Genomic DNA, 22,839 nt, shown 5'->3' on the forward strand with positions numbered 1-22,839 from the left:
ACATACACATACAGAGAGGCACACTGAGTCATACATATGTTCATGTTAGCTCTCTATTCTCTCTCTCTCTCTCTCTCTCTCTCTCTCTCTCTCTCTCTCTCTCTCCCTCTTTTTCTTTGTGTGTGTCTCTGTCTCTATCTGTCTGTCTATCTGTCTCTGTCTCTCTGTCTCACACACACATACCCATATATCTATGTACTACTCTTTCAGTATATGTGTGTCTGTCTTTACCTCTCTGTCTCTCTCTGTCCCTGTCTCTCCTCTGTCTCTGTCTCTGTCTCTGTCTGTCTCTCTGTCTGTCTCTCTGTCTCTGTCTCTCTCTCTCACACACACACATACACACACACACACACACACTCACTGTACTTCTTTTAATGACATTTATTTTATTAAGGAGCACAGAAGTCCTAGCACTTGCAGAAATGAAGAGTTGAGTAGGATCCATCAATGTCTTTGCATGGTTTGTATTAAAGGTCATATTGAAATTATAAATGTTTATGACATACAGAAAGTTACTTATATGCTAAGCACTTTCAGAAGAAATCTTGAGGTTGCTCACCAAATAGAATGCTCAAAAAGAATGTGTGAGACCTTAATGACTCTGAGGCAGATTAAGACTATCATTTTTATATTTCCAATGTCAAGGGCAGTTCCTAGAACAGATATTGACATCAGTATGTTTGTGAGGGTGTTGCAGGGATTGGTCATTATCCACAGAGTATACAGTGATAACTCAAGGCTGGACTGATAAAACCGCTGCTCCTTTCAGGGAGGGGTGCCATAATTAGGAGCAAATCTTTCCTTCACATCAGGTTCTTGAAAAACATTGCTGACTGACCAGGTGTGCACCTGCCTTAAGGCAATAATAAATATCCCTTGTTCAGCAAAATCCACTGACAGTGTCTAATTCTATCAGAAACCAAAACAATAAGGAGAAATCAAAAATTAAAACTGAGCACTTGTATTAAGTGCTCAAGTACTTTTAGAAGATACATGGTGGCATGAAAAGTTGAATTTGATTTACTTTTACATGTCACTTATTAAAAATTTTAAAGTTTTTTAACACACACACACATTGTTTTCTGCAGATACCAGAAGATGGTGTCAGATATCCTGGAACTAGAGTTAGAGGCATTCGTGAGCCACCCAACATGGATGTCAGGAATGGAACTCTAGTCCCCTGCAAGAGCAGCAAGTGTTTTAAACCACTGAGTGAGTTCTCCAGCCTCACCTGTTAATTTTTTAACATAACTACACACACACACACACATACACACACTCAGCTTTATATAGGGTAACATATACAAAAAAATAATACATAAATCACAGACAGCATCATTCCCTACTGGGCAGTTTGATTAAGAATGGGGAAAGTGTCTTATGTTATAGCACACTGAAAATTCATTACAAATTCATGTCGTGGGAACACAGGAACTCACAGGCCAGTCAGTACAAATAGCAAAATGTAGAGTCATTATTGCCCCAAATATCTTGGATGCAATTTCAGTATGCTGTTCCATTTGATGTAACTGTGGCTGATTTCCATTCAAACTGTATGTCATCATACAGAACAAGCCACAGCTACCTCACCTCACCGGATCCTCAGTTGGTCTTGTTTCCTCAGACTGGAGGCCTCTGAGTCCTCATCCAGAATGGGTCTCAGCTGAACTGCTGCTAGAAGTCTGAATGCTTAACCAGGCCAAATGCCTCTAGTTTCTGGTCCTCATGACTTACATACCTTTCCCCTTTCTACCACCACTCCCTGGGATTAAAGGCTTGCTTTCTGGGATTAAAGGTGTGAGTCACCATGCCTGGCTGTATCCTTGAACTCATGTATTTCTGCCTCTGGAATGCTAGGATTAAAGGCGTCTGCTACCACTGCCTATCCTCTATGTTTAATATTATGGCTGTTCTGTCTCTGACCCCAGATAAGTTTATTAGGGTGCACAATATTTCGGGGAACACAATACCACTACACTTTTTTTGGTTGGATTAAGGCTCATTCCATGAGATGGAACCCATGCCTGACACTGCTAGAATGTCCAACAATCTGGGACAAGATAGGTCATGGGCCCTATGGGAAAAAGACTTCTTTTATGCCGGGAGGTGGTGGCGCACGCCTTTAATCCCAGGACTCGGGAGGCAGAGGCAGGCAGATCTCTGTGAGTTTGAGGCCAGCCTGGGCTACAGAGTGAGTTTTAGGAAAGGCACAAAGCTACAGAGAGAAACCCTGTCTTGGAAAAAAGAAAAAACTTCTATTATTATAGTGTTAAAGTAAAAAGAACATAGCAATAAAATGGCTACTAATGATGTACTGCTATATCCATACATCAATGGACAGCTCAAATCTCATCAGAGAAGCTTATTCTTGCAGTAAATGATAATTAACACACAGAAACACAACTGTGCAATGTGTAGACTTTCGATCTCTCGGGTCTAAATGGTATGTCTTCATCAAACCCCTCCTCTTAAGGCTCAGGGATCTACGTGGAAGAAAAGGCAGGAAGACTGTAGGAGCCAGAGCTGACAGATGACAACAGCATCTTCCAGACAAAACAGGAATGATACACATATGAGCTAACAGTGAATATGACAGCACAAATGAGACCTGTATATGTTCAAGCCAGATAAAATCCCAGCACTGAAAAGTGCCATCCCTGATGAAGATGTTATTTGGATTGAATATTGCTGGGGAAGGGAAAATCAGTTTTCTCCAATGGAGTGTCAGTAGGTGTATCAACCACACCCCAGGGCAGGCCCCAAGCCCAGGAGTAGTTGGCCAGCAGCACAAAAAGGGACCCCATGGTTTGTTTTTTTTGGTTGGTTGGTTGGTTGGTCAGTTTTGATTTGGTTTGAGGTTTGTTTATTTTTAAGAGGTGAGATGGTTTGTTTTGATTTTTTAAATAAATATTTTTATTGATTAATTGGGAATTTCACATCATGCACCCTGATCACACTCACTTCCCAGTCCTCCTGGATCCACTTCCCCACCCTTGTGACTTCCCTCCACAAAAAAAAAAGGAGAAGAAAAAATAGTCTAATTTGTATTAGCCATAAAAGAAAATGTAGTTGCCTATATGGAGAGATGAGGATGTTCTGGAAAGAGCTGAGGGAGAGGAAATAATATGATCAAATACATTATATGAAGAAAATCTTTAAAAAAGAAGCATTTATAGTAGTTAAGATACAATGACATAGATGTACAGTGTATATCTATGGTCATACTTACCTTTGTGTAGGAACTACTTAACTGGAAGCCTTATTAGGTCATCTACAGTTTTGAGATTCAATTATATTAAATATTAATCCATGATCATTAATGCAAGAATGGATTTAATCTTAACCTTACAGTAGGACAAAATAATTCTTATCTCCCAGGTTGGCCAACTCCTACTAATAGCAACCATATGCTTTTAATTCACATATGCAAAAATAAATAAGTAAATAAAAGTTACCTGGTATGTTGGTATACAGAAAAATAACTTTATAAATATTTAAAGATAGCAATGGATTGAGGCTGAACATCTTTCCTAAATATAATTTGAAAGTTTCTTGTGTTTAATTTTTGTGTGTCTATATGTCTAGAATTCTTTTTTTTTTTTTTTTTTTTTTTTTTGCTTTATGGAAAATATATTGCAACGCTCCAACAGCACATCACTTTTTCTTTTCAACATCTTGCTCTGCAGCTTCCTTTGCCCTCTTTACTCAGATGCCAAAGAGCCGGGCATTGGCCTGCGCCATGCGAAGACTGGCAAAAGCCTTGAAATTCTCTTCTGTGATGACCCTGGCTTTCTCCTTTTTGTAGACATTCCGGATGGGCATCACAAGTCCTGTGAGCTTGGTGGCCAATTTAAGTTCTTCAGCAGAACTATCTCCCTTCTTTGGAGCAGAAGGCTTCCTGGGGAAGAGTATGAGCTTGGAGCGGTACTCCTTCAGGCACTGCACATTGGCCTGTAGTGATTCAGTAGATTTATTTCGCCTCCTTGGGTCCACAGAGATGCTGAAGGTGTGAGCCACTTTCTTATGGATACCAGCCACCCTGAGTTCTTCCAGGCTGAAGCCCCTGCCAGCTCGGACCTTGGTGTGGTATCTCACTGTGGGGCACCTCACTATGGGCCTGATGGGACCGGACGCTGGGCGAAGAGCGATGCAGCGCACTTTCTCCTGCTGGGCCTTGCGTCTGCGGATCTTGCGTGCTGGCTGGTTGAACCAAGTGTCCACTCACTGCTGCCAATCCTTGTGGAAGTGGGCCGTTCTCCTGCACGGGAGGCAGCCATGGCGCCCAGCCGTAATGGCATGACTAGAATTCTTGATCACCTTTCCATCAACTTCATTAAATATAAGAGGTAAAAGATCTCATGACCTGCAAAAAAATACTTTATATCTTTTCTGTGGGAAAATGTACTAAATTTATCAAAAGGAAAATACAGAAATATAGGCTAAATTATATTGGATGCCCATCAATCAATCAACTTCTGATTTCTGAGAGAATTCTGAGACACTACTGTTGGAATTTTCTTTCTCACTCAAAGTCCATTGAGCATCTTGAAAGAGAGTTTATGTATCATTTTCCCACAGATTTATTGCTTGCATGCAGGAGCATCGATTCTTTGAAATGTTGGGCAGAAAGAAGCCAGGTTGCAAATAATCTGTGCTTCTTGTCATGAAATAGAGTAAAGATGAGACTCAAATTCCAGTGTGCTCTTCTATACAGACACATTTTGTAACAGTGTGCCTGCTGTTAGGATATGAGCTTTGAATTTTTGTGCTGTAAATATTATTTTCAAAGAAAAACAGCCTTTTATCTCCACATCTAACTCATCTACACAACAAAAACACAGACTCTTTAAAATAAAAGTAAATTTGATTTTTATAAAAAAAGAGAGCAAATAGTTCCACAATCTCACTGTATAGTTTCTATATATCAATGATATGAATTTTATATATAAAACGTCTGGTCAAAATATGTTAATAAATAATCATTTAAACAATGAAATATTCCTACTATGGACTTCTAACTGCATTTAAAACTATTTGTATGAGTGCTTAAGATGTAAGAAAAGTATCAATATATATTCTTTATACTAAAAATGAGTATATTAATGTATCAAACCAGAATACATTTCCAAACTATGTTCAAGATCAAGACTGTCAGCTATAATTATATTATTCTGTAATTACATATCATTATATACACGCATGATGCCATAGTTCAAATGATGAATGTCTCATCAAAGATTCAGGATTTCAAAGTTTAGTTACCAGAATGATACTATTAGGAAGGATCACGTGAAGGGCCTTATGTGAGAGGTCCTTTTGTCACTGGTAGTGTGTCCTTAACGGTGACTATAAACCCTAGTCTTTTCTGCTGCTCTGCTTTCTCACTTTTGAGGTAGCAGATTAGTTCTGACACACACTCTCAACATGTGACAACCTACTGTAGCTATAGCCCAAGGCCCTGAAGCCACTTGATCTCAAGAAAGAACACAAAAACTGTAACCTAAAGCAAAGCTATTCCTAGGAAGATTTAGCAAGTTTTACGTGTGGAAGTCCAGTACCCAAACAGCTAAAAGTGAAAATTATCCTAAGTTCAGGTCCCAATATGGGTTACATAGGATGTTCTAAGCCAGACTGAGCTATACAATAAGACCCTATATCTTTTATAATAATAATATGATAAAATTATAAATAACAATTTATAATAAATTATAATAAAAAATAAAATAAATCTTTCATATTCTTAGGTTAATTGCTTTAAATATCTTATTTTACAAATAGGAACTCATGAACTTGAGACCAACAGCTGTGGAGACTCCATGGGACTGGACTAGGCCCTCTGCATAAGCAAGACAGTTGTGCAATTTGGTCTGCTTAAGGGGCCCCCTGAAGTGAGATCAGATCCATCCCTGATGCATGAGCTGACTTTTTGGAGCAGATTACCTATGGTGAGACAACTTTCACAGCCTTGATGGGGCAGGGGGGGGCTTGGACCTGCCTCAACTGGATGTACCAGGCTTTGCTGACTCCACATGGGAGGCCTTACCTTTTCAGAAGAGGGAATGGGGGGTGGGTTGGGGAGGGAAGGCTGCAGGGGGGGGTGCGGCGTGAGGAGGGAAGAGAGGGGGATCTGTGGTTGGTATGTAAAAATGAATAAAAATTTTCTTAATAGAGAAAAAACAAATAGGAAACTGAGTGATACATGTATGCACACAACTAAAGAATCAGAAATAGTCACACAACAATGTTTTTTTCCTCTTCTGATGAGATTTTGGTGGTTTTCATTTGTATCTGTGCGGTTTCTTTTTTCTTCCATTTTCAAATACTATATACTTAGAATCATTACTAATCTTATTCCAATAATCAACATTATTTTAAAATTAAAATAATCTCCCAAACTGTAAACCCTACTCCACATTTCCTATTTCTTCTGCCTTTCTTAAAGCAAAAGCCAATGAAAAGCACCATAATTACATTTGTGGTACAGGTAGCAGTTTCTGTTTAACTGTCTCTAGGTATTTTAGAGTGAATTTGGCTTACCAAATCTAGACAGCCCAACTCTAGTGTTAATAGGCTTGCTTCAGAAAAACAATCATGTACTCTGATACCTTTGTCTATGTCCTTAGGGTTGAATAGAAAGTATAGCTCTTAGTCTTCCCAAAGCTCCTCAGCCAGCTTCTCCTTGTCTTGTCTAGATATAGATGTAAGAAGTACCTCAAAAAGACACTGCTGTCTGAATTTCCACCACTAAAGACCAATCTCCTCAAGTCAGCAGTGGGACCTTCCCATTTATATTTTGACAAAGGCACCTACTCGTTCTCAACATAGACATGAACTTGTAAGTAGCTGAACTACTATGACAGTGGCCTGAGTTGTCAGGTATCATAGATATTTTCAGTCTCTTCGCTGCTTTCGGCCTTTATATTGCCACAAAAGACAGAGCATACAACTTTTGGTTTTTCAGGATGCCAGACTTCTTCCAATCTCTGTTGTACTCATAGGTAAAATCCATGTTGTGGAGCTAGCAAAAACCAGCACCTAAAGCAACAATAAGACCACTGACAACAAGATATTTCTATTGAAAGTATGTCTCTAATCAAATGAAACACTTCTTCATGATTTGAAGTACAGCACAGTAGAGAATTCAATTAAAAAAAAACTAAATATTGCATGAGCTGGAAAGTATCTTATTGATTATAATTGTCTATAGACAAACAAACACGTGTATAAAGTAGCTTAGAGGCTCTAAATACATGCATATTATCAAAACTGAATGGACTCAGTATTGTGTACATATGTGTGTTTGTAACAACAATAATTATAGAAGTCATAAATTGAGAAGGAATGGTGGAGGAGATACAGGAAGAATTGGGGAGGGAAGGGTGAAAATGATGTAAATAGAGTACTTATATAAAAAGTTCTCAAATAAATATCAATTTCAAAAAGAAGGGAATGCACTGTTGGGAGCTAAGACAAACTAAGAAAGACACATGCTAATCTGGGTAGTCAAGGAGAACCCAAAAGGAGGGACTCAGAAAGGGAAGCACTATCTAAACATGAGGATGCTCAGGGAAAACTTGGGTTGTCATCAGAGCAGTTGGTTCAGATCTTTGGTGACTGCCTGCTATTGGAATGAGCTATTTTATTAGGGGCAGACAGGTGTTCCTACACTCATAAGGGAATCTATGCAAAGCAGGATGAGAAAGTAATGCTGGATCCTCAGGAGATCCTCATATAGGGAACTTGGTTGGGATGTAGAAGTGGCAAACATTCTCATGACTAGGTAAAGGCAAGACTTTGTGCAGGCATCATACCTGGGCTCAGATCTACTGGGAACCAATGAAGGTTGCAGGAGCTTTTCAAGAGTGTCATAGGGTGACACTGTATTAGTGATAATACCAGGCATGCCCACAAACAGATGACCCACAACTGAGCAGCACTGTAACACAAATCTTAAATGGTATTATTAATTAAAAAAAACTCAGGACCCAGGTATTGGGGTGAATTCTGAAAGATTGGAGAAGCAGAACAAGCTATAGCTAACCTCACCTCACCAACCTCTCAGCTGATCCAGTTTCCTCAAACTGGAAGCTTCTGAGTCCTCATCTGACTGGATCTTAGCTGAACTGCTGCTAAAAGCCTAAAAGCTGAAAAGGTTAAAAGCCTTTAGTTCCTGGTCCTCACTTCTTATATACCTTTCTGCTTCCTGCCATCACTTCCTGGGATTAAAAGCATATGTCTTTCCCAAGCAAGACATGAGATCTCAAGTCTTGGAATCAAAGGTTTGTGGCACCATGCCTGGCTCTGTTTCTAGTGTGGCCTTGAACTCACAGAGATCCAGATGGATCTCTGCCTCAGGAATGCTAGGATTAAAGGCATGTGATACCACTGCCTAACATCTATGTTTAATATAGATAGTAGCTGTTCTGTTCTCTGACTTCCAGATAAGTTTATTGGGGTGCACAATATATCAACCAAACAGCACATCTTTCCACTTTCACTCACAAAAACACATACCTTTGTGTAAGTTTGAAAAACATCAAAAGATATTTTTGATTGGTAATGCTGGTTAGGATAGAATGTGAATTAGGTACAACACTTTAGACTCACAAAAATAGGATAAATAATGGAGTATTTTCCTCTGAATTTGTCAAATGTTTATGGACTGGACATTGTTAATGTAACTCTTGATTATATGTATTGTATATACTTATTGTATATAGTTTTTCTTGTATTAGTTATAACCTTCTTTTATTATTTTAGACAAAAAGGGGGAAATGTGGTGATATATTGTGTACCCTAATAAAGCTTGCCTTGAGGGTTAGAGGACAGAGCCAGCCATTAGATTAGACATAGAGGCCAGACAGTGGTAGCACACACCTTTAATCCTATCACTTGGGAAGCAGAGATCTGTATGGATTTCTGAGTTCAAGGCCACACTGGAAAACATTGGAAACAGCCAGACAGTGGTAGCACATTCCTTTAATCCCAGTACTGGAAAGCACACATACCTTTAATCCCAGAAAGTGATGTCTAGGCAGAGAAAGGTATATAAGGCACAAGGAAACAGAAACTCACTCTCTTGAGGCTCTGCTGGCTGGCTTGTTCTGTTTCTCTAATCTTTCAGCTTTCGCCCCAGTATCTGGCTCCAGTTTTTTTCTATTAATAAGACTGTCTACCAGTTCATGTTACATACCTTCAGTGAATCTCCCTTCCCATTATAGTTTTTAAAACTAGCAAACTAATCGTAGCATTTGCCCTAGGCTGCATTACAAAGGACTTTTGCTTTTCTGGGATAGACAAGCTCCATGTTTCCTTTGCTTGCTGTTCTTATTTATGATTTGGCACAGAGGTAACCACCTATGTGAGAAAGAACTATCCCTATCCTTTGGAAATTAGTGGACATGAAATACATCTAAAAAAAACCCTTAGCTCATAATCCTGCAAGTAGACTACTCTCCATTGCTTAGTTTCATTTCTTGGCTATAAATGAACAAACTTAAGAACAAGTCACTTTATTTCATAATCACACTTGAATCAGTGAAACAAAATGAAGTTCAAATATAAATAAAATGTAACACATGAGACAGCCTCTATATATTGTCACTGAAAGGTACAATTTTATGGGATCAGCATTACCATGCTATGGGAATATGGAGAACTATGTTCTCATCTTAGCTCTGTCTCAAACAAATTGTTTGTATTGCTTGTTTATTGTTTAACCCACTTGGATTTCATTTCCACATTAAAAAAGAAACAGATAAGGCCCACTCTATTCAAAAGGGAAATAGATGAGGAATAGCTCTGGGGGAGAAAGGGGTGGGGAGGAACTAGAAATGGTGGAGGAAAGGGAAACTATGGTTGGGATGTATTATATGAGAGAAGAATGAATGAATGAATGAATGAATGAATGAATGAATGAATAAATAAATAAATAATAAATAAATAAATAAGCAAACAAATAAACAAGTAGGTAAGGGTTAGGCAGATATCTCAGTGGATTACAGCACCTGCTCTGCAAGCATGAGGAACTGGGTTTGATTCCCCAGTGCCCATGTAAAGGGCTGAGCATAACTCTGTGTGCCTGTACTCCCTGTAGAGTGAGAAAAGATGCAGCCTAAGAGTTTGCAGGACAGCCAACTTACCTGAAATTACAAGCTTTGTGTTCAGTAAGAGGCCCTGTCTCCAGACAATAAAGCAAAGGTTGATAGAAGAAGGTTCTAGAAGTCCTCATCTGGCTTCTGCATGCATGTGCATATTGGCATGTATGTACTACAGACACCTAACACACAAAAATGTTTTAAAAAGGAAATTTGGAATTAAATGTGAGAATCTTTATGTTCCATCTTCCTTTAATGACCCCTAAGTCTATGAAATTAAAAATTAGCATAGATATGTATGTGCACGTATGTAAATAGTGAGGTTAATGATGTTATATAGTCCTTTTTTGTTCTCACTGGGCTTAGATCTCCTGGGCAAACTGAGAAGGGGGAATAAAGAGGAGGTGGTGGGAGCGGATGGGAGGTGGGAACATGGGGGAGATATGGAAAGGGAGAGCAATGAAAGAGATATCTTGACAGAGGGTACCATTAATGGTATGGGGAGAAATCTGCAGCTAGGGAAAACCCCAGGAATTGACAAGATTGCCCCCAGCTAAGACTCATAGCAATGGTAGAGACGGTTCTAGAACTAGCCTTCCCTTGCACTCAGATTGGTGTCTACCCTAATTATCATCATAGAACCTATATCCAATGACTAATGGAAGCAGATACAGAGATCCACAGCTAGTATTTGGCCAAGACTCTGGAGTTCAGTTGAGAAGAGGAAGGAAGGATTATAAAAGCAAGGGGTTCAGAATCATGATGAGAAAACCCACAGAATAGCTGACCCAAGCTAATGGGAGTTCTAGGACTCTGGACTAACAGCTGGGGAGCCTGCATGGGACTGAACTATGCTCTCTAAATGTGGGTAAAAGTTGTGTGGTTTGATGTGTTGTGGGCTCCTTAGCAATGGGGCCAGGACTTACCTTGGGTACACAAACTGGCTTTTTAGAGCCCATTCCCTTTGGTGCAATGCCTTACTCAGCCTTGATGCAGGAGGGAGGGGCTAGGTCTGGCCCCAACACGGGGTAACAGCCTGCACTGACTAGCCAAGGGAGGCCTTACTCTCTATGAGGAAAAATTGGGGAAGGTGGGGAGAATGGCAGAAGAGGAGAGAGGGGAACAGGGGTTGTCAAAGGAAAGGAAATCATTTTTAATAAAAAAAATTATATAAATAAATAAATATTTAATACAGAAGGAACACAGTGGGTACTAAAATTTATTTCTGCTTTTCTGTGTTTAATTATGAGACATGGCTTGGGCAGCATTGGTCAAATGGCATATATGCTATATCCTCCGTTTAGTTTAATAGCAAGCACATTTCTGACATTGTCACTTTTCAAACTTTAACATCCATACCTCTCTTGGAAAAATGCTATTCAGTGAGTAATTGTCTCCTCCTTCCTCTGATCTGATTCAACACTGACCAAACACAGATCAGTTGCAGGTCCTTATAAATATCACTGAAAGAGTCCCAGAGCTTCAATTTTGCTCTAATGAAATAAAAGGGTTGAGTCAGACATGAATCTGATAAGAGTGTAAGAAAAAATAATGGTGCTATATGTGGTGGGGGAGGAAGGGTGTGTGTGTCTGAGGGGTGAGTGTGTTTATGAGTGTATGTGTGTGTGTCTGTGTGTGTGTGTGTGTGTGGGTGTGAGTGTGTGTTTCTATATGTGTGAATGAAAGAGCTCCAGAGCCTCAATTCTGCTCTAATGAAATAAAAAGGTTGAGTCAGACATGTATCTGATAAGAGTGTAGTAAAAATAGTGATGCTGTGTGTGTAGGGGAGTGTTTGTGAGTGTGAGAGTACATGTGTATGAGTGCGTTTGTGAGTGTGACAGTGCATGTGTATGCATGTGTGTGAGTGGGGATGTGTGTGAGAGTATTTGTGAGTATAAGAGTGAGTGTATGTTCTATAAACAGAGATGTTAAGAAGATGCTGCAACCTCTCAGAAATGCATCATCACAGTAACAGTTTAGAGGTGCTAAGACATTCCTATAAACCAACACCCCAAATCACCAGTTTATTCTGAATATAACAATGCTTAGATTCACTTTGAGAAACTTCAAGCATGATGTTTTCCAAAGCATCTTTTAACCTTAGAAATTTTGCGAACTCCTGGCAAATTCATATTTACATCAATGGTAAAGATGGAGCATGTGTTTTCTCTGTGTCAGTTGGGATTTGTAGTTGAAAGCCTGCTGTTCTTTCTCTCCTCTGCCATAACCCCAACTAGGTGTAAAACCAATGGGTTTTTAGTATGTGATCCACTTCCCCTCGGAATTAGATGAGAATCAATAGAAACCATGTTTAAGTAAATTCTGCAAAATTTTAAATGAAGTAAGTAACATGAAAAATAAGGAATTTAATAGCTGTGGAGAGGTATTCTTTTATCTTAGGAGAGTGAAGGTAAAGTGAAGAAATAATATTAAAAGTTGCAAAAATGCTAAAAGTCTGTATGAAGTAGACCTTGTCTGCTTCATTTATTCAAGGAATATTAGAATTTTGAGGACCATTTCAAATTTCAGAGCACAAGATTTCCATGAATACAATAAGTTTATGGGTCAATCAGCACAGTTACAGGAAAAAGGAAAAAATGCAAGTTCAGTGAGGTCCAGAGGCATCCACAGCCTTGAGGTTCCTTTCCTTTGGGGAGTTGAAGTAGCTGGTAGAAAGATTTTAGAAGCATTAGTCTTCCCCACCTCATTTCTCATCCATAATCCCCCTTGAGAGCACACCACAGATGACCTCGAAGGCTCATGTGTTAAAGGCTTGTTCCCAAGCTTGGTGTGATTGAAAGACACTGGTAGCTTTGAGAGATGGGTCCTAGTGGGAGGACTGAGGTCATTCTAGTCACTAATTTCCACTGCTGAATTTCACATCATTACATGACTACACTAAAGTTCTTTCTCCTTCATACATGGATGGATTTGGGTATATTTTCAATGTTTTATAATTGCATGCAAAGCCATTCTGAATACTCTTATCCATGTCTCTGTTCACTAGTGAATGATTTTTTTTAAAATACTTTTATAATTAACTTAATTTCACATATCATCCACGGATTCCCCTGTCCTCCCTCCTCCCACCCCACAAGCCTTCCCCCTCAGTCCACCCCCCATTCCCACCTCCTCCAAGGCAAGGTCTCCCCTGGGGAGTCAGCCTAGCCTGGTAGACTCAGATAAGTGAGAAGTGAGACAGTTGATTAGCTTGAATGGATTTTTATCAGTTTCCTCTCTAGGATTAGAATTACAGAGCCACAGAGAATAATATTCACTTTTACACTAGTGGTTATTCGATAACTCTCTGAAGAGCTAACTATACTGAATTATTTTCTCACAAATCTTCATTGCATTTCAAAATCAATTTCTGGTGATTTGGGCACAACTTCCAGAGAGAATACCTTGCTGCCAAGTTTGCCAAGGAACAAATGTCTCAAATATTCTGAGATATGCTAGCACGTGTTCAGCTACCGCAGTCACTGTAGCAAAAAAAGGACCCCATGTCTCTACTGTGATTCCATAAACACAAGCCACTATGGCCATTCAACATTTATTTTCTTTCTAATTCTCAACTGTTAAAAATCCTCTCACTTAAAATGTTTAGGAGGTTTCCACCATGATTTGAGAATTTTATATAATATATTCTGATCATATCCACCCCTCTCCAATTTCTCCCAGATCTACCCTCTCCATCCTTACCTCCCTGTCAATCTACCTTTGCTTTTTAAAGTTTATTTTTCATTTTATTGAAAACAATTTTTTTCACATAATATATCCTGATTATGGGGTCCCCTCCCTCCATTCCTCCCAGTTCTCCACCACTTCCCCTCCCATTTGGATCCACCCATTTATGTCTTTCATTAGAGACAGTGACAATTATGGGCTCCCTCTCATGGAGTAGGCCTTAAATCAAAACAGATATTGTTTGGTTATTCCCACAACCTGTGTGCTACAATTGCCCTAGTGTATCTTGCAGGCAGAACACAATTTTAGATCAAAGTTTTCTGGTTGGGTTGGTGTTTGAATTCCTCCTTTGGCTGCATGTAGAAGAATCCAAGTAGACCCATACTTATCTCTTTGAACAAAATTCAACTCCAAATGGATCACGGAAAGCTATTAGTGAATAAGTAGAGTGGTGAGCTCTCATTTGCTCACATGCTACTGTGGCTGCTCTATGGGGATTCAGTTTGCTGCCTGGGAAAGGGAGATGGTTTGAATATTCCAAAAGCTCTAAAGATTGTTCTCCCCAAAGTTCATCAGCCAATCTAGGCTTTAGGAAGGAGCAAGATCCCAGGAAATCTGTATTTGTTGATTGGGATTTTAACCTCTGGAATGTTTCTTTCTGCTTATTTGCCTTCCATCCTGAAGAAAACAAGGGTACTCTTTAAAGCCCAGTCAAGTTCTTCCTTAAATGTGAGTTTCCTCACATCCTATTATCAAAATTTATTTCTTTGCCATGGGTAGAGCCAAAAGACATAAAGCTAATTACACATACAGAAAGAGGATCCAGCCCTGTCACCTGACCACTGTGTGAAATGGGAAAATTTGCTCATATTCTTCAAGGCTAGGTTCTCTCATCTGAAAGCCTAAGGAAAGAGTTAAATGTGATTTATATAGAAGCATCTGGCAGAGAAGAGGTTTTCAGGAACCAATAGTGGGTTCTTGTTATTTATGTGTACAAGCCAAAATTCCTCTTTCTGGAGGTAACAGGCTCCACATTCATGTGTCTTCCTACTCATTCATTGTGCTTTCCATATGCACTTGTCACTTCTGCCTCACTGATAATAGGGCAAGTTATCTCAATTCCCCTCTAACAATTAAACTCTTAAATATTCTAGGACATAGTCAAGGTCTTCCTCAAGACTAAAACCTGCCCAGAGCATCTAACCTACACCAGCTTCTCTCTCTCTCTCTCTCTCTCTCTCTCTCTCTCTCTCTCTCTCTCTCTCTCTCTCTCTCTCTCTTTGGTTTTTCAAGACAGGGTTTTTCTGTGTAGTTTCGGTTGCTGTCCTGGATCTCACTCTATAGACCAGGCTGGCCTCGAACTCACAGAAATCAGCCTGGCTCTGCCTCCCAAGTGGGGGGATTAAAGGTGTGCACTACCACCGCTGCCCAGCTGCTTCTCCTTTTTCTAAGGCTATTTCTAATTCACCGGATTAGCACTTAATCATCATCAGTTTCATCTGTAATCATTTTACCTTCCTCATTGCTCACCTTGTAAGGATAAAGATATTAGGAGCTTCAAGCAGATTCCCCACAAGTGGGCTGAGCAAAAGTTATTACTCAGGTTTAAATTGACTCACACATTAACTGTGTGACTTACAGTGCCACAGGTCACAATCATTCCCACAGACGCATAACATCTCCCCATTCTATCGTTTGCTCACTTATTCATTCATTTTTTTTTATTCAAACTCCATTCATATGTTTGAAGTTATTCACTGGGAACCAAGTGTGGAATGATGTGGATGCACTCCTCCTTGTGTGTATGCCACACCTAGTGCTAAATGAGCAAATAAAAAAGATACTAGAGCAATGATCCATATCAATGATGGAGAGATGGAACAATGTTCATCACAACTGGGGAAACAAATATTTGTTAGGTGGTCTGGAAGGAAAGAAGTCAGAAGAAATGAGAAGGTGACAAAACTCAGGAGATGATAGTGGTGGGACTCCTTTTAGAGCCATTCTCCACCATTACTATCCAATGGATTTTTCAACTCATTCATGTTTGAATAAATGATGTTATCATTGCTGCTTTATTGACAGGAAGCCCTAGGATGAGCTCTGCATTGGACCCTGGGCTTCAGCATAACTGGACCCATTTACCACCCCTGCTTTCACGTCAACAACAGGAACATTTCTCCATACCCTCTCTCCTCACCTCAAAAATATCATGCAAATGTCAGCTTCTGTAGTAGTACTTGGGACCTCCAGTCTGCAAATAATGACATGGACACTTATTATTAATGATGAAAGTTTGGCCTTAGCCTAGGCATTTTCCCAACTAGCTCTTATAGCTTAATCTATTTCTATTAATCTACATTCTATCACATGGCTTGGTTATTCCCTCTGTACAGCATGTCAAACTTGCTCCAAGTCTGCTGACAAAATCTGCACCTAGATTCCTCCTTCTCTTCATTTCTCTCCCCAGAAATGTCATCTATCCTCTCCTGCCTAGTTATTGACCACTCAGCTCTTTATTTCGCCAATCACAGAAATATAGCTTTACACATTTTACAAATATCCCACAACAAGCTTCCATTGGTTGATTCCTTGGGGGGAGACTGAATGCTCTAAAGTCATAGAATTAAAAGGCTTATATCAAATCTACCTACATCTCAAGAATGAAGGAGCAGAGAATGATGTCCAGGGATGTCTGGGAAAGAAAAGGCTAGTGAAAGTGTGGTGAAAGTCTTTCTCATAGAAATAATATTGACAAAGAAGAAAGAAGGAGGAGAAAGAGAAGGAGGAGGAGGAGGGGGAGGAGGGGGAGGAGGGGGAAAGACAATGCAAGAAAGAAGCAGATGAAATGTTTACTGTCTTTTGTGGAGTAGCTGAGAGAGTGAGAATGAGGAAATTAATTTAACAGATAAATATTAGTGGAATATTTGGAAGCAGTTCCCAAGTCAATATTCTTTAGTGTACCCTCCATTCTACATTAGATGCTATAATCATCACAAATACATGAGCCTGAGGAAAGTACTGACATTACTGTATGGAAGTTCGGTAGAATCCCCAGGAGAATTATCACACATGGGTTATTGAAATACTTCTAAAGAATGTTAAGAATGTTCCTAATAGGGAAAATGTTTTTAGAATGTGGTGTTAATTCTGAGACAGCACATAGACAACCTTTAGGGAAGTTAAGGAAGCTAAGTAAGAAATCTTTCAGATTTTCTATATAAACAAAAGTCATTAAAAGTCAAGAATAACTGGATGTGGGAAAGAGAAGGGGTGGGGAGAGACTAGGAGGAAGGGAGGGAAGGGAAACAGGTTGGGATGTAATATATGTGAGAAAAAATGTCAAGAATAACATAATCAAGTCTAGACAAATTTGTTCTTTGATTATCACTCTACAAAAAACAGACTTGCAATTATGTGCCAGAAGTATTTTATACCCACAATACATGATTTTGATATAACTTCTATCAAAAATTCCATTCTTCCTAAAATTCATTCTCAGTGTTACAAAACTTAAAAGACCTTATATATATGATTTTGATAGCTATTAATAACATATCAAAGTGGAGTAACTTCACTTCTTTGCATATTCCTTTAATATAGAGATTGTAGCTACTGCTGTAAAGATTTAGACAGAAATATTCATGGCTAGAATGAGTCATGCCATAAACTACATAAATATTAAACATGTTTCCAATGTCTGACCATTTAATTCAAGCAAGGCCACTTACTAAGATACTTTCTCTTATCACATTGAGTACACATATAATTATGAACATACATACACATGCACATACAACCAGGCTTCACAGAAAACAGGAATCCATCCAGGCATTCTAATCAATTCTGTTTCATTTCATAGTGTCTGATTAATTCTGCCTGATTTCTGTCAGGCATGTCAGTCCTAAAATTATACACTAGAGATTTTTCTGCCTAATTCATTTTCTTCCCCAACTCCTAAATAATTATTTGAGAGGAAATTAAATTATACATTAAATAAAATAATTTCTTTCCCAGAAGATATCAGACTTTAGGCATTTTTAAGCTGATACTATATAATAAAGTAATTGTGTAATTAGAAATACATTTGTCAAGTAGGTAATTATTATGCTTAGAACATGAAAAAATGACTTCTTAAAGAGAGAAATAAAAAGATGGTATTAAGAATTTTAATGGATCAAATGAAAGCTTCAAGTTTTATTGGAAAGAAATAAATGTTCTTAACGAGAATAGGTTTTATGCACTTGAAAGTCCGTTTTAAACAGGGTCAGATAATGAGTTTGGGGGAAAGTCTGACTGAATGAGTTCCCATTAATACCCCTCTGCAGCATCAAGTTGGGTGTGAGCCAAGGGGAAGCCTGTGTCCACAATGTGTTCTCTCCACCTGTTCCTCCAGCATCAGTACCAGCTTCATTTGGCCATGGATGATCAACTTTTCATCATCTCCATCTCCACCCTAATCTAAAACATTTTACTCTTTTACCTGCATTAGCTCAACAGCCTCTTATTCAGTTCCTATTATCTCTAATTAGTGTGTTTTATTGTCCTGTCTTTCATTCAAGGACAATTTATGTAAAGTAAGCTAACCATTCTAAAATGTAAACATATTTCAAACTTAACCATACCCATAATACCATGCAACTATTACATATATCAAGGTCCCAAATGTTTCATTAGAACAAAGTGAACCCAATAAACATTAGCTCATCTCATCCCTTACCTTGTCCCCATTCCCTGTCAAGAGACAATCTGTTTTTCCTCTCTACTATGGAATAATGCTCTTGTACACTGTAAAGATTTGTCACTCAAATTAGTTTAATAAAATGCTTATTGGCTGGTAGCCAGGCAGAAAGTATATGTGGGGTAATTAAATTAAGGATGATGGGAAGGAGAAGGAAGGAGTCAGAGAGTTGCCAGCCATATGCAGAGAAAGCAGGAGATGAATGTGTCATGCTAATAAAGGTACCACCATGTGGCAAAACATAAATAGAAATATGGGTTAATTTAAATGTAAGCATTACTTAATAATAAGCCAGCTATTGGCTGAGCATTTATAAGTGATATTAAACCTCTGAGTAAATTATTTGGGATACAGCTGCCAATTATTTGGAAACAGGCAGGTTTGGAAAAAACATGTGATACACCTGTTCATATATCTTTATATCTATATATCTTTTCTGGATAGTACATATAAATAAATCACATCTATGTTTAAAGATTTATTTTTATGTTTATTTATATATTTATGCATACATGTTTTATATGTATTTATTATGTGTGTAGCCATGTGTGTGTGTATGTGCACATGTGTTCAAGTGCCTTCAGAGGCCAGAAGAAGGTGCTGAATGCCTTGCAACTAGAGGTACAAGATGTTGCAAGCCACCCAATGGGTGTGCTGGGATCAGAATTTAGGTCCTTCACTGAGGGTTGTCTTCATCTTATTAATACATAATATTCTCATGGTGAAAAATATTCCATAGTAAGAAATACCTGTTTCTAATTATTTTCACTACATATCTAGGAGAGAGATGTCTAGTTAAAATGGTAATTCTGTGCTTGAATTTTCTTAGGAACTGCTATATTGTTTGCTTAAAGGTTTATTTTATTATTTTTTTGTGTGTTTGTATAGGGCTGAGTTATGAATGCACACAATATGTTGGAAGAAACCTTCAGTGTCAGATGAGGGCATCAGATATACCTGTGGTAGAGTTACAGGTGGTTTGAGCCATCACATATGTGTTCTAGGACTCAAATCTAGATCCCCTGGCAAAGCATTGAGTGTTCTCAACAACTGAGATGTGTCTTCAGCCCCTGCTATATGTTTTTAACAGCCACTGTATCCTTTACATTTGTACAGTAGTAGATTATTTCCAGTTTTGCCCTTCCTTGCTAGCATTTACCATTTTATGAATTTTGTCTTGCTTTATAAATTACATCCTTCTGTGTGAAAAGTAATATACCCTATGTTTTTCATTTGCATGCACCTAATGACTAATAATATTGAGCATCCTTTCAAGCACCTATCGAACATAAGTAAACATTTGGAGAAATGTTATTTTAAGTTTTTTAACCATTCAGTACTTCAGTTTTTTATATTGTTTTATGATAGTTTTAATATATTCTAAACATTAAATTTCTAACACACAATTTATAATTAATTCTTCTCATCCTGTAGGTTGTCTTCATTGACTCAATTATCTCTTCCAATGTACATAAGGTCTTTTTAATATTACATTGATGAAGTACAAAATTATCTATCTTTCTTTTTTACTTGTTCATACTTCTGGTGTCAGGTATAAGAATGTATTGCTAAACCAAAGATTACACAAATTTGCCTCTATATTTTCTCCTAAGGATTTATGGTTCTCAGTCATTTATTCATTTTGGAGTTGTTGTGCATAAGGTGTGAGGTGAGGAACAAGCTATGGCCTGTGCCAAATGTAATTCACTGTCTTAAAGTTCTATTGAATTGCAACCATGCTCTCTCACTTCTACATTGTTTATGGCTGTGTTATGGGTTGTGTATAAAGTTTCTCCAAAGATCTTACATTGAATACACATTGCCCAGTTCATGAATTCAATCATTAGGAAGTTTTTAAATCAAGAGGACCCTAACCTAGTTATCAATGGGTGCAAAATTTGATAGCATTCTAGGGAGGTGGTGGAAACTGGGTGTCCTCGTTTGCTCCCTATGGCTGTGGTAAAGACCAGGACAAATTAAGTTGGGTTGGAAAGGGTTAATTACACATTACAAGTTAATACAGAATGGAGAGAAGCCAGAACAAGAGCTTAGGGCAGGAGCCTGAAGCAAGAACTAAAGCAGAAGCTAGGAAGGAGTTCTCATCACTGGCTTTCTCCTCTCATTTTCTCAGCCTGTTTTCTTATATCACCCAAAATTACCTGCCTAGTGGTGGTACCACCCCCAGTGTTTTGAGCCATCTCACATCAATTATTAATTGAGGAGGTGCCCTGCAATCTTGCTTACAGGCATTCCTACAGAGGTAGTTTTTCAGTTGAGGTTCCTCTTCAGAAAAATTTTCTTCCCTTGATTGTGTCAAGTTGACAAAATACTAATGAGGAGAGGTGAGGACTACTTGAAGGAAGTAGCTCACTGAGGTGTAGTGGGAGCTTTTCTGTGTCCTTGTGATGACTGCTTGATAATATGTTGTATAAACTGGGCATGCAGGACCCATAGGAAAGTGACCACTGAACTTTGCAAGGCAAGATGGTCCATCAGGTTCCTTCTTTGCAGAAGCAACTGCTAGATATTCCACAGGACACATGAAGAAGCAACTAAAAAACTCTATGCCTAGAGGCTGAAGCTGGATGCCCCAACACTGCAGAGGAACTTTGGGTGACTGTCCAGGCATCCATTTGCCTCTGTCATTCTAGATATTTGGATGTTGCTTACAATGCACTTCTTATTTACTTAGGTACTAATAAATCCTTTTGGAGTCTTCGATGTAGTTGAAGACTAGATAATTATAATTATGGTTTTCCTTGATTATGATAAGAGATAAGGTAGATATGAAACATTAGACTCACAAATAAAATAGATAGAATGTCTTCTTTAATTTTGCCAAATACAAATAGACTGGATATTATAACTATAATTCTTGCTTGATAACTGTTTTGTTATATGTAATTTTGCTATGTTGGTGCTAAAACCTTCATTTTGAATAGAAAGAAAAAGGAAAATGATGGGTTATGTCGTTCTGTATGCTGTGAAAATGTGTTTCTCTGATTGGTTGATAAATAAAGCTGTTTGACTAATGGTGAGGCGGAATAAGGTTAGGTGGGACATTCTAACTAGAGATAGACAGGAAGAGAAGGGAAAGGCAGTGGAGATGCGGCTAGCCACTGCCAGAAGAAGCAAGATGTACAGATGTTGGTAAGACACAAGCCACATGGCAAAGTATATATTTATAGAAATGGGTTAATTTAAGATATAAGAGCTAGCTAGCAAGAAGGCTACCTTGGCCAAAGTTTAAAAATAATATTAGCATGTGTGTGTTTATTTGGGTCTGAGTGGCTGTGGATCTGGTGGGACACAGAAAAACTTTTAGCTACACTGAGGACATGCTTTTAAAGGATACATCTTGTTCTTGGCTTCTTCCTGACCCTCTTTCTGCTTCCTAGCTGCCTCAAGGTAAACAGCTCTACTCTGGCATACCTTCTCCACCATGGTGTTCTGCCTTTCCTTGGGGCCACAGTAATAAAGCCAGCTAACTTTGAACTGAAACTCTTTACATCATGAGCCAAGAAAAATGTTCCTTCCCTTAAGTTGTTCATCTCAAGAATTTTGTCAAAGCAACAAAACTATGAATAACATTGTGGTGATACATTATTTGTGCTGAAATGTGATATTTTATTTGTATGTTAATAAATAAAGTTTGCCTGCACATCAGAGGTCAGCAAGCCATAAATAGAAGACAGGTGGTGGTAGCACATGCCCTTAATCCAATCACATGGCAGGCAGAGTCTCTGTGTGGTCAAGGACATAGCCAAGCATGGTGACACAAGCCTTTAATCCCAGTACTAACCACAGAGATGTGGAGGTCTGTATAGACAAGCAGTGACAAGGAAATCATGTGGCTGGGCTTAGAGCCAATGAGAAGTCATAACAGAAAGGCAATAAAAACACGGGTTAGATGGGAAGAAGCTCTCTCTGAGGAAGCAGTGAGGTGGTAAGATAAGGTAGTCATGGCTCTTTGCTAGTTCTCTGATCTCTTTGGCTATTTCCTCTGTATTTGGCTCTGTGTTTCTTATTTAATAAGACTGTTTAGAAATTTGTCTACATAACATAGTATGCCTTAACATACAACATCGGAGCTGAGAAGTTGATACAGAGAATAAATGGCACCAAAATCTATATTTACTTCCTTGCTCTTTATGGAGGGTTTATGATCTCTGCCTTAGAAAGATAATCATAAAACAAAAACTCAATTGTAATAGAGCAACTTTAAAGCTTTTATTAAACCTAAAACTTAACTATATTTTATGGTGTTTTGAGCCAAGATCTCCTGTCGGCCAGGATGGCCTCAAAATCACTTTG

General features: G+C 38.6%; 1 pseudogene; it reads right to left on the reverse strand.

Annotated features, from left to right (window-relative positions):
- Window positions 1-3,593: 3,593 nt before the first annotated feature.
- On the reverse strand, window positions 3,594-15,471 carry LOC102905838 (large ribosomal subunit protein eL13 pseudogene; annotated as a pseudogene).
- Window positions 15,472-22,839: the final 7,368 nt, after the last annotated feature.

The sequence above is a fragment of the Peromyscus maniculatus genome, chromosome 1, assembly GCF_049852395.1.
Source record: "Peromyscus maniculatus bairdii isolate BWxNUB_F1_BW_parent chromosome 1, HU_Pman_BW_mat_3.1, whole genome shotgun sequence".
In the NCBI taxonomy this organism is placed as follows: Eukaryota; Metazoa; Chordata; class Mammalia; order Rodentia; family Cricetidae; genus Peromyscus; species Peromyscus maniculatus.